At 39.6% G+C, this 13,530-nt stretch overlaps 1 pseudogene; it reads left to right on the top strand.

Annotated features, from left to right (window-relative positions):
- The first annotated feature begins 3,959 nt into the window (after positions 1 to 3,959).
- Positions 3,960 to 4,947, top strand: LOC118978976 (40S ribosomal protein S20-like; annotated as a pseudogene).
- Positions 4,948 to 13,530: the final 8,583 nt, after the last annotated feature.

The raw sequence follows: 13,530 nt of genomic DNA, 5'->3' as shown, positions 1-13,530 counted from the left end.
AAGAAGGAGCAAAACTATTTTCATATCCACATATCATGACCTTATATGTAGAAAACACTAAGAAATCCACACCAAAAAAAATTATTAAAGTTCCACAAGGTTGTAGGATACAAGGTCAATATAGAAAACTTGGCTGTGTTCTATACAATAGAAATTAAAAGGCCAAAAATAAAATTAAGAAAACCATTGCACATTCAATAGCATAAAACAATAAACACTTAGAAATAAATTGAACAAGAGAATGCAGAACTTTTACACTGAAAACTACAAAATACCACTGAAAAAAAATTAAAGACTGAAAAAAAACAGGAAGACAGCCTATGTTCATAGATTGAGACTTAATATTGTGAAGATATTTCCCAAATAAGCCCACAGATTCAACACAATCTTTATCAAAATTTCAGGTTCTGCCCTGGCTGGTGTGGCTCAGTGGATTAAGTGCTGGCCTCAGAACCAAAGCATAGCTGGTTCAATTCCCAGTCAGGGCACATGCCTGGATTATGGGCCAGGTCCCCAGTTGGGGGTCTGTGAGAGGCAACCACACACTGATGTTTCTCTCCCTCTTTCGAAAAATCAATAAATAAAATCTTTTTTAAAATGTTGAGTTACTTAGCTGCATAGGTCATTTAGTTAGAATATAGTCACTTTAGGCCAAGGATACAGCTTCAATCTCTAGTCAGGGCATAAACAGGAAGAAACCAATGAATGCATAAACAAGTGCAAAAAACAAATCAATGTTTCTCTCTCCCTCTCCCTCTCTAAAATCAATAAATATTTTTTTCATTCCAGGTGATTTTTTTGCATAAATTGATAATTCCAAAATTCATATAAAAATAAAAAGAACTGGACTTCCGCCAGGATGGAGGCATAGGGGGAAACACTGTGCCTTCTCCCACAACCAAGTTTAAAGACAACAAAGTTTTAGTAATCAAAAATGCAGCCAAAACACAGAAAATTGAACTATATGGAAGTCCAAAAACAATGAACCATTCAGCCAGACTGGTAAGAGGGATGGAGCCAGCAGCAGAGCAGGGTAAGGCAGGAAAGATTCCCCCCACCCAGGCATACAGGCAGCCGAGAATGGATCCCAGGTGTGGGGTAGCAATGGGCGGACCCAGTGAGGGAACAAGGTGGCAGGCTGACCGCGGTCACACATTCGCGCACAGATAAACCAGCGAAGGACCGAGCAGTGAAACGGACTGCACAGGCCTCAGAGGTGGGAAGCAGCAGAAGGGGCCGCCATTACCCCTCTTTGACCCCCACCCCCACATCCAGCGTCACAACCCAGTGACTGAGTTGCCCCGCCCTGGTGAACACCTAGGGCTCCACTCCTCATACATAACAGGCACAAACAGTCCAAAATATGGCTCAAGAACTCAAAGTCCCAGAGCTGATAACTCTAAGCAACCAGGAAATAGCCAACCTCTCAGATACACAGGTCAAAACACTGGTGATCAGGATGTTCACAGAACTGGTTGATTTTAGTCACAAATTAGAGGAACATATGAAGGTTAAACTAATTGAAATGAAGGGAAATGCACAGGAAACCAAGGGTGGTGGGAAGGAAACTGGGACTCAAATCAAAGGAGTGGACCAGAAGGAAGAAAAAAATGACCAAACAGAAAAATATGAAGAAACAAGAATTCAAAAAAATGAGGAGAGGCTTAGGAACCTCCAGGACATCTTTAAACATTTCAACATCCGAATTATAGGGGTATCAGAAGGGGAAGAGGAAGAGCAACAAGTGGAAAACTTATCTGAACAAATAATAAATAAGAACTTCCCCAGTCTGGCAAAGGAAATAGACTTCCAGGAAATCCAGGAAGCTCAGAGAGTCCCAAAGAAGTTGGACCCAAGAAGGAACACACCAAGGCACATCATAATTACATTAGCCAAGATTAAAATGAAGGAGAGAATCCTAGAAGCAGCAAGAGATAAGGGGACAGTCACCTACAAAGGAGTTCCCATCAGACTGTCAGCTGATTTCTCAAAAGAGACCTTCCAGGCAAGAAGGGGCTGGAAAGAAGTATTCCAAGTCATGAAATCCAAAAACCTACAGCCAAGATTGCTTTATCCAGCAAAGCTTTCATTTAGAATGGAAGGACAGATAAAGTGCTTCTCAGATAAGATCAAATTTAAGGAGTTCATCATCACCAAGCCCTTATATGAAATGTTAAAGGGACTTATCTAAGAAAAAGAAGATAAAAATATGAATAGTGAAAGGACAGCAAACTCACAGTTATTAACAACACACCTAAAACAAAAGCAAACCAAGAGGACAGCTAGATTAGGAGTGGAACCATAGAAATGAAGAACACATGGAGGGTTAGCAACAGGGGACTGGGAGGAGGAGAAGGGGGAGAATGTACAGAAAATAAGTAGCATAGACAGTAGGTAGAAAATAGATAGGGGGAGGGCAAGAATAGTAGGGGGAAAATAGAATCTAATGAACTTGTGACCTGTGGACATAAACTAAAGGGGGGAATGGTGGGGGAGGGTTGTGCCAGGTGGAGGGGAATGAAGGGGGGGAATGGGACAACTGTAATGGCATAATCAATAAAATATATTTTTTAAAAAATAAAGAAAGAAAGGAACATACTGTTTAAGGGGGGGGAATCAACCTAGGAGTTATATAAATCAAAAAACAAAAAAATTCTGCCCTGGCTGGTGTAGCTCAGTGGATTGAGCGCAGGCCTGCGAACCACACGATCGCTGTTAGATTCCCAGTCAGGGCACATGCCTGGGTTGCAGGCCAGTTCCCAGCAGGGGACTCACAAGAAGCAACCATACATTGATATTTCTCTCCTTCTCTCCTTCCCTTCCTCTCTAAAGATAAATAAATAAAATCTTTAAAAAAAACAAACAAACAAACAAAAATTCTTTACAACTGATTCACAATATAGAACAATGTAAGCTCTTAAATTCAATAAAATAGGAACTCAATCAGATTATAATATAAATAAATAAATAAATAATTAAAAGACCCCGGAATATCCAAATTAATCTTTAAAGAGGAAAACAAAGTTGGAGGACTCATACTCCCAATTTCTAAACTTGCTACAAAGTTACAGTAATCAAGTCTGTGTGATGCTGGAATAAAGGTAGATATATAGATCAATGGAATGAAATTGAGAGTCTACATATAAACCCATATATTTATGGTCAATTGATTTTTAACAGGGATACCAAGACAATTCAATAAGGGAAAGAATAGCCTTTTCAACTAAAGGTGCTGGGATAGATGGGTTTCCAAATGTAAAAGAATGAAATTGGACATCTCATCACACCACAAATATAAATTTACTCCAAATTTACTCAATATTCTCTCCTAAATATAAGAGGTAGGTTACAAAACTCTTAAAAGGAAATATAGATGCATATCTTTGTTGTGTCAGATTAGGAAATAATTTCTTAAATATGATGTGAAAAGTATATCAACCAAAGAAATAAATTAAACAAATTGACATTCCCTAAAATTAAAAACATTTGTTCTTCAAAAGATACTATCAGAAAAGTGAAAAGACAACTCACAGAATGGAAAAAAATATTGCAAATCACATATCTGACAAGGATTTGGTATATATTCATAACAAAATGTCAAACCCTAGTTTAAAAAATAGGAAATAGAATTAAATAAGCATTTCTCCAAAGATGCTGTAATCATTTGGAAAAACAAAAACAAAACAAAAATGAAATGCTACTTCCTACCCACTAGGAAGCTACAATCAAAAAGGTAATAACAAGCTTTCTTCCAAGGCAGCAGAGAAACATGTGAAACCTGGGTACAGATGTGAGCTCAGCTATGTAAGCACTATGCAGTCCACACCCTTCTCTTTGAGGAAGCCTGAATGGCAGCTGCAGGGGAGTTCCACTCAATTTGCTCCTTCTCCTGCCTCACTATTGTTCACGCTCCCAGAGAAACAAGTAGGTCAGGAATTAGAGCCCTTTGCACTGTAGCCATGACTTTTAAATGTACTGGAAAGACACCCATGGAACCCGAGGTAGAAATTCACTGAATTAGAATTACTCTGTGAATGAAAAAGCTGCCACATACCAAGCCTGACAAGTTCAGTGGAGGTCTGCATGGTGGTCTCACAAACTCAAGCCTGAAGTAACCGCATAGGGCAGTCTGAAATTAAAACTTCTAACTCAAAGTGAGTCTAAGCTAGAGTCTTCCCTGACAAAGGTTGATCTTTACCTTAATTAAGTTTGTGTATTGTATTTTTGCATCTATTATAACACATTTTTGAAATGCCAAAGTAATCCCCTTTTTCCAGACTCTTCAGGGCACACTTTCCCACCAGAGCAGAGACCTTGGAACTCCTCATTGTTATCTTGTTTCCTAAATACCATCTGTGCTGTAATTTTTAACTGTTATCTATTCTGTACACACCAATGCAAAGGAAGTTATTTGCTTTCTTTATCTAATCTCAGAGATATTCCCACTTTGCTTTCTCCTGCTCCCTTATCTACCACCAATGAATTTCACGTGATGCCCCTCCTCTGATTGTAATGAATAAAATAAACTGCAAAACTGCCATTCTCCAGAGCATTTTCTCAATTTGTTGAGATATTGCTTCCTGGCAATTGTCATCAGCCTGGCTCAAATAAATTCATAAAAATTCTCTGCAGGTTTGGATATTTCTTATATCCATAGCTCTAAGCAGGTGCAATGTAAAAGCTTCAGAGAAACGGTGTGCTGTTTGATCAGGGGCACAGAGGAAAAGAATCTCAAAGTGAAAGGACCACTTTAGGTGCCTACCAAAACTCTGAGAATCACTACAAGAAAAACTTCTTGTGGAGAGGGCTCTAAAACTTGGGATCAGTTTCAGATAAGAGTCCACAAGTGACTCATTAATTTGCAGTGTTTCTGAGATTGTTAAGCAAATTACTTCCATCAGTAATGAGCCAGGTGTTAAGGTTGAAGTCCCCATTGCAGTTGCTTAAATCAATCTTTTTATTAAATTGACTATTGGTTGTTAAAAAGATAGTAAGTGTTGACTAGCAGAAGATGAAACACGCATTGCTGTTGGGAATATAAAATAGTCCAGCTGCTTTAAGAAAATGTTTGAAAGTTCCTCGAAAGTTAAACATAAAGTCATATGATCTGGCAATTCTACTCCTAGTTATACTCATATATCCAAGGTAATTAAAATATATTATAAGAGAAACACACAAATGTTCATAGTAGAATTAATAAGCCAAAAATGGGATCAAACCAAATATCAATAAGCTGGTGAATAAATAAATAATGTGTTATATCTACATAATGGAATAGTATTCAACCATAAAAAACAATGAAGTACTGACACATGTTGCAACATGGATGAACCTTGAAAATATGTTGAATAAAAGAAGTCAGACACAAAAGGCCACATAGTTTTTATTTCATTTACGTGAAATGTTCAAGATAGGAAAATCCACATAAATAAAAAGTAGATCAGTGGTTGCCACAGGCTGGGAGAAGATGATTCAGAATGACTGCTAATGGGTCTGGGGTTTCTTTTCAGGGGTGATGAAAACATTTTGGAATTATGTTGGTGATATTCACACAACCTGCGAATATAATAAAAACCACTAAATTGTACATTTAAAAAGGGTGAATTTTATGGTATGTGAATTATATCTAAAACTTTTAAGTAGAAGAAAGGGAAAGATAAGATTGTGCTAGCCCTCCAAGATAGCATAGCAAGTCTTTAACCTGAAAGTCGACACATATCATTGATAACAATTTAATAGAGTTCCTCTAATTGCAGGTAAAATGTGAACACTTTTCCTTTGAACTACCAGACCCCAAGCCCTTGCTGATCTGACACACATGATAGTTAGTAGTGAGGATAAACTTTTGCACCTGATAGCTTGCATCTCCCCAACATCTTGCACAAAGGTGGCTAAGCCATGAAGAACCAAGAACTGATGTCCAAAGCCTACACACAGAGACAGTAGCCAGAGGCCCAGGGAGAGAAGGAACAGGCTAAGGAAGTAGTTGTGATTTTTTTAAGTCCTCGCCCAAGGACAGGCTTATTAGTTTAGAGAGAGGAGGTGGGAGAAAGAAAAAGGGAGAAAGAAAGAGGGAGAGAATCATTGATATGAGAGAGAAACATCAATTATGCACACTGACCAGGGACTGAGCCAGCAACCCAGGCATGTGCCCTGACCAGGGATCAAACCTGTGACCTTTCCGTTTACGGGCTGATGCTTCAACCAACTGATATTATCATCTACCAGCTATGTCACAGGATGAGGAGGGGAAAGCTATGTTCAAAAAACAGCACAAGAAACAAAGGCTAGGTCAAGAACTAGGTCAAGAACTCCAACAGTCCTCCTGTGAATCAACAAGGTCTTTTTGTTGAAGTTTACACACTTATGGCAATTTTTGTCTGGCCTAGGCACTGGCACATAGCTGAGTACCCCAGATCTTCATAAGGAATTGTTCCCCATGTCCTGACCATCCCAGAAAGTGTTGCATTTATACATGGGCCTCAATCCTACTATGATAGCAGAAGCAGTCTTTACCTCCTGGACACAGCCAGTTTCTACCAGATTCACTCATGCCAGACTGACCTCTAGGAGTCATCCACCAGGCACCTCCCCACCATGGTCCCTTCCTCCCATGCCTCATGGGCCCATTGTAAGACACCAGTCAACCCTCCACATAAAATATGCCCTTCTCCACAATCTACATTTCTGCCCGACAGGCTCCAAACTCCTACCCTTTCAATGCAAACCTATTCTGTGAATGAAAACTCTGAAAGTCATAGTTATTTCTTAAGTAGACCAGCATGTCCTCTAATCCTTTTCTGGTTAATCCTCACCTGAGGACATAATTATTAATTTCAAAGAGAGGGGGAGGGAAGGGAAAAGAGAGGGAGAGAGAAAAACTTTGACACAAGAGAGAAATGTCAATTGGTTGCCTCGCATATGTACCCTGACCAAGGACCAAACCCACAACATAGTCATGTACCCTGACTGGGAATTGAAGCCTCAACCTTTTGGTTTATGGGATGATGCTCCAGCCAACTGAATCGCACTGGACAGTATGTCCTCTAACTCTTAATCCAGAAGAAGTCCATAAACCATTCACATAGTAACACAATCATAAGTAAATATGACCAAGCAATATACGAAAAAGGAACAAAGCAGAACTAACAAAGATATACTAATGAAAAAAAGGTGTGTAGTGTTTTCCTGGCCTATGTGGCTCATTTGGTTGGAGCATTGCCCTGTATAATGAAAGGTCTTGAGTTCAATTTCTGGATGGGGCATATGCTTAGGTTGTTGGTTCATCCTGGTTTGGGTGTATGCCAGAGGCAACCAATCAATGTTTCTCTCCTCCTCTTTCTCCCTCTCAGCCCCTCTCTCTAAAATCAACATGTCCCCATGTCCTTGGGTGAGGATAAAAAAAAAAGCCAAGTGACTAGCAACTCTGAAACATCTGTATTGTTCCTGTGCTCAGAGTTGGGAGGAGTAGGAGAGCAACAAAAGAAGGATGGCCTGGAGTAGGGGGAAATCAGGGAGAGTGACAAACTTCCTCTTGCACAGTTCTCTTGCTCTTTGAATCCAGCCACCATGATATACAGAAACCCAAGCAGCATCATACAAGTCCACATGGAGAGGAACCAAAGCCCCAGACAACTGCTGGCTAAGCTACCCACTAACAGCCAGCTTCACAGGGCCAACCACGTGAATGCACCCAGTCACAGGCACACATCACATGGAGCAGAGGTGACCAGTTCCTGCTCAATTCCTTATTTAGGAGTAAAATAAATGACTGGTATTTTTAAAAGAAAAATAAAATGCCTCCTTGAAAATTTAGGAGACTTATTCCGATGTTCATTTCACAGATGAGAAAACTAAGACTCAGAAAAATGAGTTATTTATAACTCATTTAAGTTCATACTTGATGATGGAACCAAAATTCTTACTCAGATCTTAATGCAAAGCCCATCATTGAAGACTTCGTACTGAATGTATGATACTACACCATCTGCCATGTTACCATCCCTCCAAAGCACACACCACTCACGAGAGCCCCACTTCTTCAGGGAGAGCAGTGTTCCCTGGGATTACCTATTGAGCATCCAGGAGATCCCTCAAGGATGTCTCAGATAAATGTGTGCATATTGCATTGGGCAAAGACATCAGCACCCTAAATAGTCTCCACTTTTAGGGTGACTAAAGTCTCAAGTCTCAAGTCTCCAAGTCTCCACTTTTCTCTCTGCTCAAGTGTTTCTCTCAGCTATAAATGGTCTCCTGCTCCTCCTTGCCTTTCACAGCTGTGAATCACCCAGAGTCCTACTGAAATGCTTTCATCTTTATGACTTTGATTCAGCCAAAATTGACTTCTCTCAAAATTAATTGTTCTGTGGTAGCCAATCATTTTGCATGTACCTTTATTAAAACTTATTGTGCCTTGTAAAGTTATTCTCATTTAGAAATCGTATTTAGACTTCTGGCCAAGGTGGTGGCATAGGTAGACACACTGTGCCTCTTCACACAACCAAAAGAAGGAAAATAACAATTTAAAAACAAAAACAACCAAAATCGACAGGAAACCAAACTGTATGGAAGTCCAACAACCAAGGAGTTAAAGAAGACACATTCATGCAGACCAGTAGGACGGGCAGAGTCAGGCAGCCAGGGCAGAGAGGACTCACGGCAGTGCAGCAGCTGGCAGACCTAGTGAGGTGGCAGCTAGTGGAGTGGGAAGTCCCACATTTGCATGCAGATAAACTTGGAGGAACAACTGGGAAGCAGGAGAGACCATGCAACACAAGGTCTCAGTGAAGGGAAATAAAGAATCAAACCACTGACTGAAAACACCTGTGGGGGTTGAGGTGCCAGGAGAGACTCTCAGCCTCACAGGACAGTTTGTTGGAGAAACCCACAGGGTCCTAAAACATACACAAGCCAACCCACCCAAGAATCAGCACCAGAAGGGCCCAATTTTCTTGTGGGAAGTCGGGTAAAGTGACTGAAATCTGGCAAAGATCTGAGCAAGTGCCTTTGTTGCTTCTCAGACCCCTCCCCCACTAGCCAGCAACATGGGTTGCCCCACCCTGGTGAACACCTAAGGCTCCACCCCTCACTACATAACAGGCATGCAAAGACCAAAAAAATGGCCCAAACCAAAGAACAGATCAAAGCTCCAGAAAAAATACAACTAAGTGATGAAGAGATAGCCAACCTATCAGATGCACAGTTCAAAACACTGGTAATCAGGATGCCCACAGAATTGGTTGAATTTGGCTGCAAATTAGGTTAAGGCTAAAAATGAAGGCTACACTAAGTGAAATAAAGGAAAACGTACAGGGAATCAATAGTGATGGGAAGGAAACTGGGACTCAAATCAATGGAGTGGACCAGAAGGAAGAAATAAACATTCAACTAGAAAAGAATGAAGAAACAAGAATTCAAAAAAATGAGGAGAGGCTTAGGAACCTCCAGGACATCTTTAAATGTTTCCAATATCCAAATTATAGGGGTACCAGAAGGGGAAGAGGAAGAGCAACAAGTAGAGAAGTTATTTGAACAAATAATAAAGGAGAACTTCCCCAATCTGGCAAAGGAAATAGACTTCCAGGAAGTCCAGGAAGCTCAGAGAGTCCCAAAGAAGTTGGACCCAAGGAGGAACACACCACAACACATCAGAATTACATTAGCCTAGATTAAAATTAAGGAGAGGATCCTAGAAGCATCAAGAGATAGGGAGATAGTTACCTACAAAGGAGTTCCCATTAGACTGTCAGCTGATTTCTCAAAAGAGATCTTACAGGCAAGAATGGTCTAGAAAGAAGTATTCCAAGTCATGAAAGGCAAGGATACTCATCCAAGATGACTCTATCCAGCAAAGCTACCATTTAAAATGGAAGGGCAGATAAAGTTCTTCCTAGATAAGGTCAAGTTCAAGGAATTCATCATCATCAAGCCCTTATTTTATGAAATGTTAAAGGTATTTATCCAACAAAAAGAAGATTAAAAATATGAACACTAAAATGATAGCAATCTCACAATCATTAACAACCACACCTAAAACAAAAGCAAACTAAGCAAACAACTAGGATCAGGAACAGAAACACAGAAACGGAGATCACATGGAGAGTTAGCAACAGGAGAGTGGGAGGGGGAAATAGGGGTAAAAGCTTCAGAGAATAAGAAGCATAGATGGTAAGTAGAAAATAGACAGGGGGAGGGTAAGAATAGTATAGGAAAGGTAGAAGCCAGAGAACTTATATGTATGACCCATGAACATGAACTAAAGCGGGGAATGTGTGTGAAAGGGGGTATGCGGAGCAGAGGGGAGTGAAGGGGGTGAAATGGACAACTGCAATAGCATAATTAATAAAATATACTTTTTTAAAAAATAAAAAAGAGGCTGGTCTGAGTGCAGTGGTAAAAAAGAAAAAAAATAGTATTTATGCAACTTTTGACAATTATAATCTGGATGAATTTATCTGTCAAATACTCTTTGTAAACAAAATTTATAATTAGAATATGACAGTTTCTACTAAAGTTTCTTGGCATATTCATGAGTGGCATATTATTTAGTACAGATAGTTGTTTACACATTGTAGTGAACATTATGAGGTTGACTTTCCAACCTCTACTTTTGGGAACTACCCTTTCTTCTCCAGCCTTGTGACTATTAGAATGAAAGTTCCCTGAGGGCAGGAACATCACTTTAATCACTTATGTATCTCTCCCTACAATAGTATTAGATACTTGGGAAGTGCTTCATAAATATTTATTGGACTGATCATTTTAGCAGTGAGTCCCTGGTAGCCAAGTGATTTCAACTCTCTGGCTATTAAGTCAATAAATGGTCCATTAAGGTATCAAGGGCAAAAATAAATGATAGCCTCTGTCCAATTGACTAGACCCATAATATGTATCCTAGGGAGCCCTCTTTTATGTATGTGGACTCAAGATGCACAGGAAGCTTGTTCACAAAGAGACAAGAATCACAGGAAAAGAGCAGTCTTTTCAACAAATGTTTTTGGGAAAACTGCATATTCATCTGAAAAAAAAATGAAGTTAGAACCTTACAGAGAACGGATCTACATGGCAATGGTGAATGTAGCCCAGCCACTGATTTGGTAAACTGGCAAGAGCAAGGCAGCACACAGGAACCAGGCCTACAGATTGGTTTTTCCATGGGGAACCAGGACTGCATTGTACCTAGGCTGCTTTGAGGCTTGCTTTTGTTAAAATTCCCTCACCCTGAATTGAGGCAGGAAACATTTACTGCATATCTTTAAAGTAACTTCCTAAAGTCTGTGCTAAACCTCCCAAGGATGGAGTGTAATCAGTTCAACCACTTTTCCCGTTGCATTTGCAATATCCTTTTCTTTGTTATCTGTAAAAGGTAACCACCTAAAGTGAACCTGTTCATATTAAATAAGGGCCATCCTTGATGTAATGTGCCCAGAAAAGAAATAAAAGCCTGTCCAGGCAAAGGTTGGGGCCCTCTCTTAGAGAGTAGCCATGCCATCCCTTTTCTCCACAGGACTTCTGTAATCCACGTGAATTTGTTCATCACATCCATAACACATGGACCCCAAAGGTCCACATTAGAAACTAACATTATACCATATACAAAAGTTAACTCAAAATTAATCAGATTCAAGTGTAAGTTAAAACTATAAAACTCTTAGAAGAAAACATGGAGTAAAAACTTTATGACATCGGATCTGGCTATGTTTCTTGGATATGACTCCAAAACACAGGCAACAAAAGAAAAAACAGACAAATGAAACTTCAGGAAAATTAAAATATTTATTTATAAAAACACAAAATTAACAGAGTGAAAAGGCAACCCAGTGAATGGAAGAACATATTTGTAAATGATATGTCCAATAAGAGATTAATATCCAGAATATAGAGAGAAATCCAAGAATTTGGTAACAACAACAACAAAAAAAAACCCTAAGAACTTGAAAAATGGGCAAAGGACTTGAATAGACATCTCCAAAGAAGACATGCAAATGGTCAACAAGCCATAAAAAGATGCTCAATATCACTAATCATTATGGGAATGCAAATAAAAACCACAATGAGATACCACTTTACATACCCACCAGGATGGCTAGAATAACAAAGTACCAGCAATAATGTGAGGAAAAAAAACCCAGAACTCTTGTGCACTTCTGGTGGGAATGTAAAATGGTACAGGTGCTGTGGAAAATAGTATGGTGATTTCTCAACAAGTTAAATGTAGAATCACCCTATGATCCAGCAATTCCACTTCTTGCTATCTACCTGAAAGAATTGAAAGCCTGGACTCAAATAGATATTTGTGGGCCCATGTTCACAGCAGCATCATACTCAATAGCCAAAAGGTAGAAGTATCCTAGGTGTTCATCAGTAGAATAAGTGGGTAAATGAAATGTGGCATAATTCACCCAATGAAATATTATTCAGTGTGAAAAAAGAAAGAAATTCTACAACATGGATGACCCTTGAGAACATTATGCTAAGTTAAATGAGCCAGTCACAAAAGTTCAAATATTGTATGACTCCACTTAAATAAGGTACTTAGAATATCCAGATTTATAGAGACTGAAAGTAGAAGAGTGGCTGGGGAAAGAGGAAATAGGGAGTTATTGTTTAATGGGCACAAAATTTCCCTTCAGGAAGATAAAGAAGTTCTGGAGATGAAGGGTAGTAATGGTTACACAACAATATTGATGTATTTAAAGCCCTCGAGTACACTTTAAAATGGTAAATTTTATGTCATGTTGAAGCCAAAGTCAGGAAGGAGGAAATTCTGAAGGTGCCCCAGGGCTAAGACAGAGGACAGCAACATAGGACAGAGACCCTGTTCTAAGACCAATTGTTCCTGCTTTCTGGAAAAGCACTGAATCATGGTGACTCGTGACTGCACAGAAGATGCTACATGACCCCTGTGGACCCTCTTCCCTGGTGGCCAGTCAAAGAAAATCATGGGAGATCACATGCTCAGTAGCTTTAAAGTAATATAACTACTTGTACATGTGCAATAAAACCCAGTCAAAACTAGCCAGGAAATATCTGCCCTATAAGAATAGAATCCCTCTAGCCCCTGAGGTCAATCTCTCAGGGTTGGCCTGCTCCCATGTTCTGTGGAGTGTACTATTGCTTAATAAATCTGCTCTCTCTCTTTCTGCTGTAAACTGTGTGTTCTGTTCAATTCTTTGTCCATCATCATGAAGTACCTGGGTACCTGTGCCCAGCTGTGACAATGTACATTTTACCACAACCACAAGAACAAAAAGAATCACAGGAAACAGTAAAGAGTAGAAAAAGTTCTGGAGCAGTCAAGTCCTTGGCTCCAACTGAATCCTGACGCCTGGGTTGCATGAAACACTGTTTTCTCTAGTTGGTGTCTGTTGCTTGAAACCAAAGTAATTTATAATAACTTGGAGAATGTGGTCTTATCTCAATATTACAATGAGATAATTACTGATGAAAAATGATAAATAGGAAAGGATTGTCATTTTGTAAATTCTTTTCTATGTCAGTCCCCTTGGTGTGTCCCTGTGCCTCTGTGTT

Source organism: Sturnira hondurensis, unplaced genomic scaffold, assembly GCF_014824575.4.
Source record: "Sturnira hondurensis isolate 20B ecotype Veracruz unplaced genomic scaffold, ASM1482457v3 Scaffold0022201, whole genome shotgun sequence".
In the NCBI taxonomy this organism is placed as follows: domain Eukaryota; kingdom Metazoa; phylum Chordata; class Mammalia; order Chiroptera; family Phyllostomidae; genus Sturnira; species Sturnira hondurensis.
The sequence above is the reverse complement of the archived record's forward strand: the minus strand, read 5'-3'. Positions and strand labels throughout refer to the sequence as shown.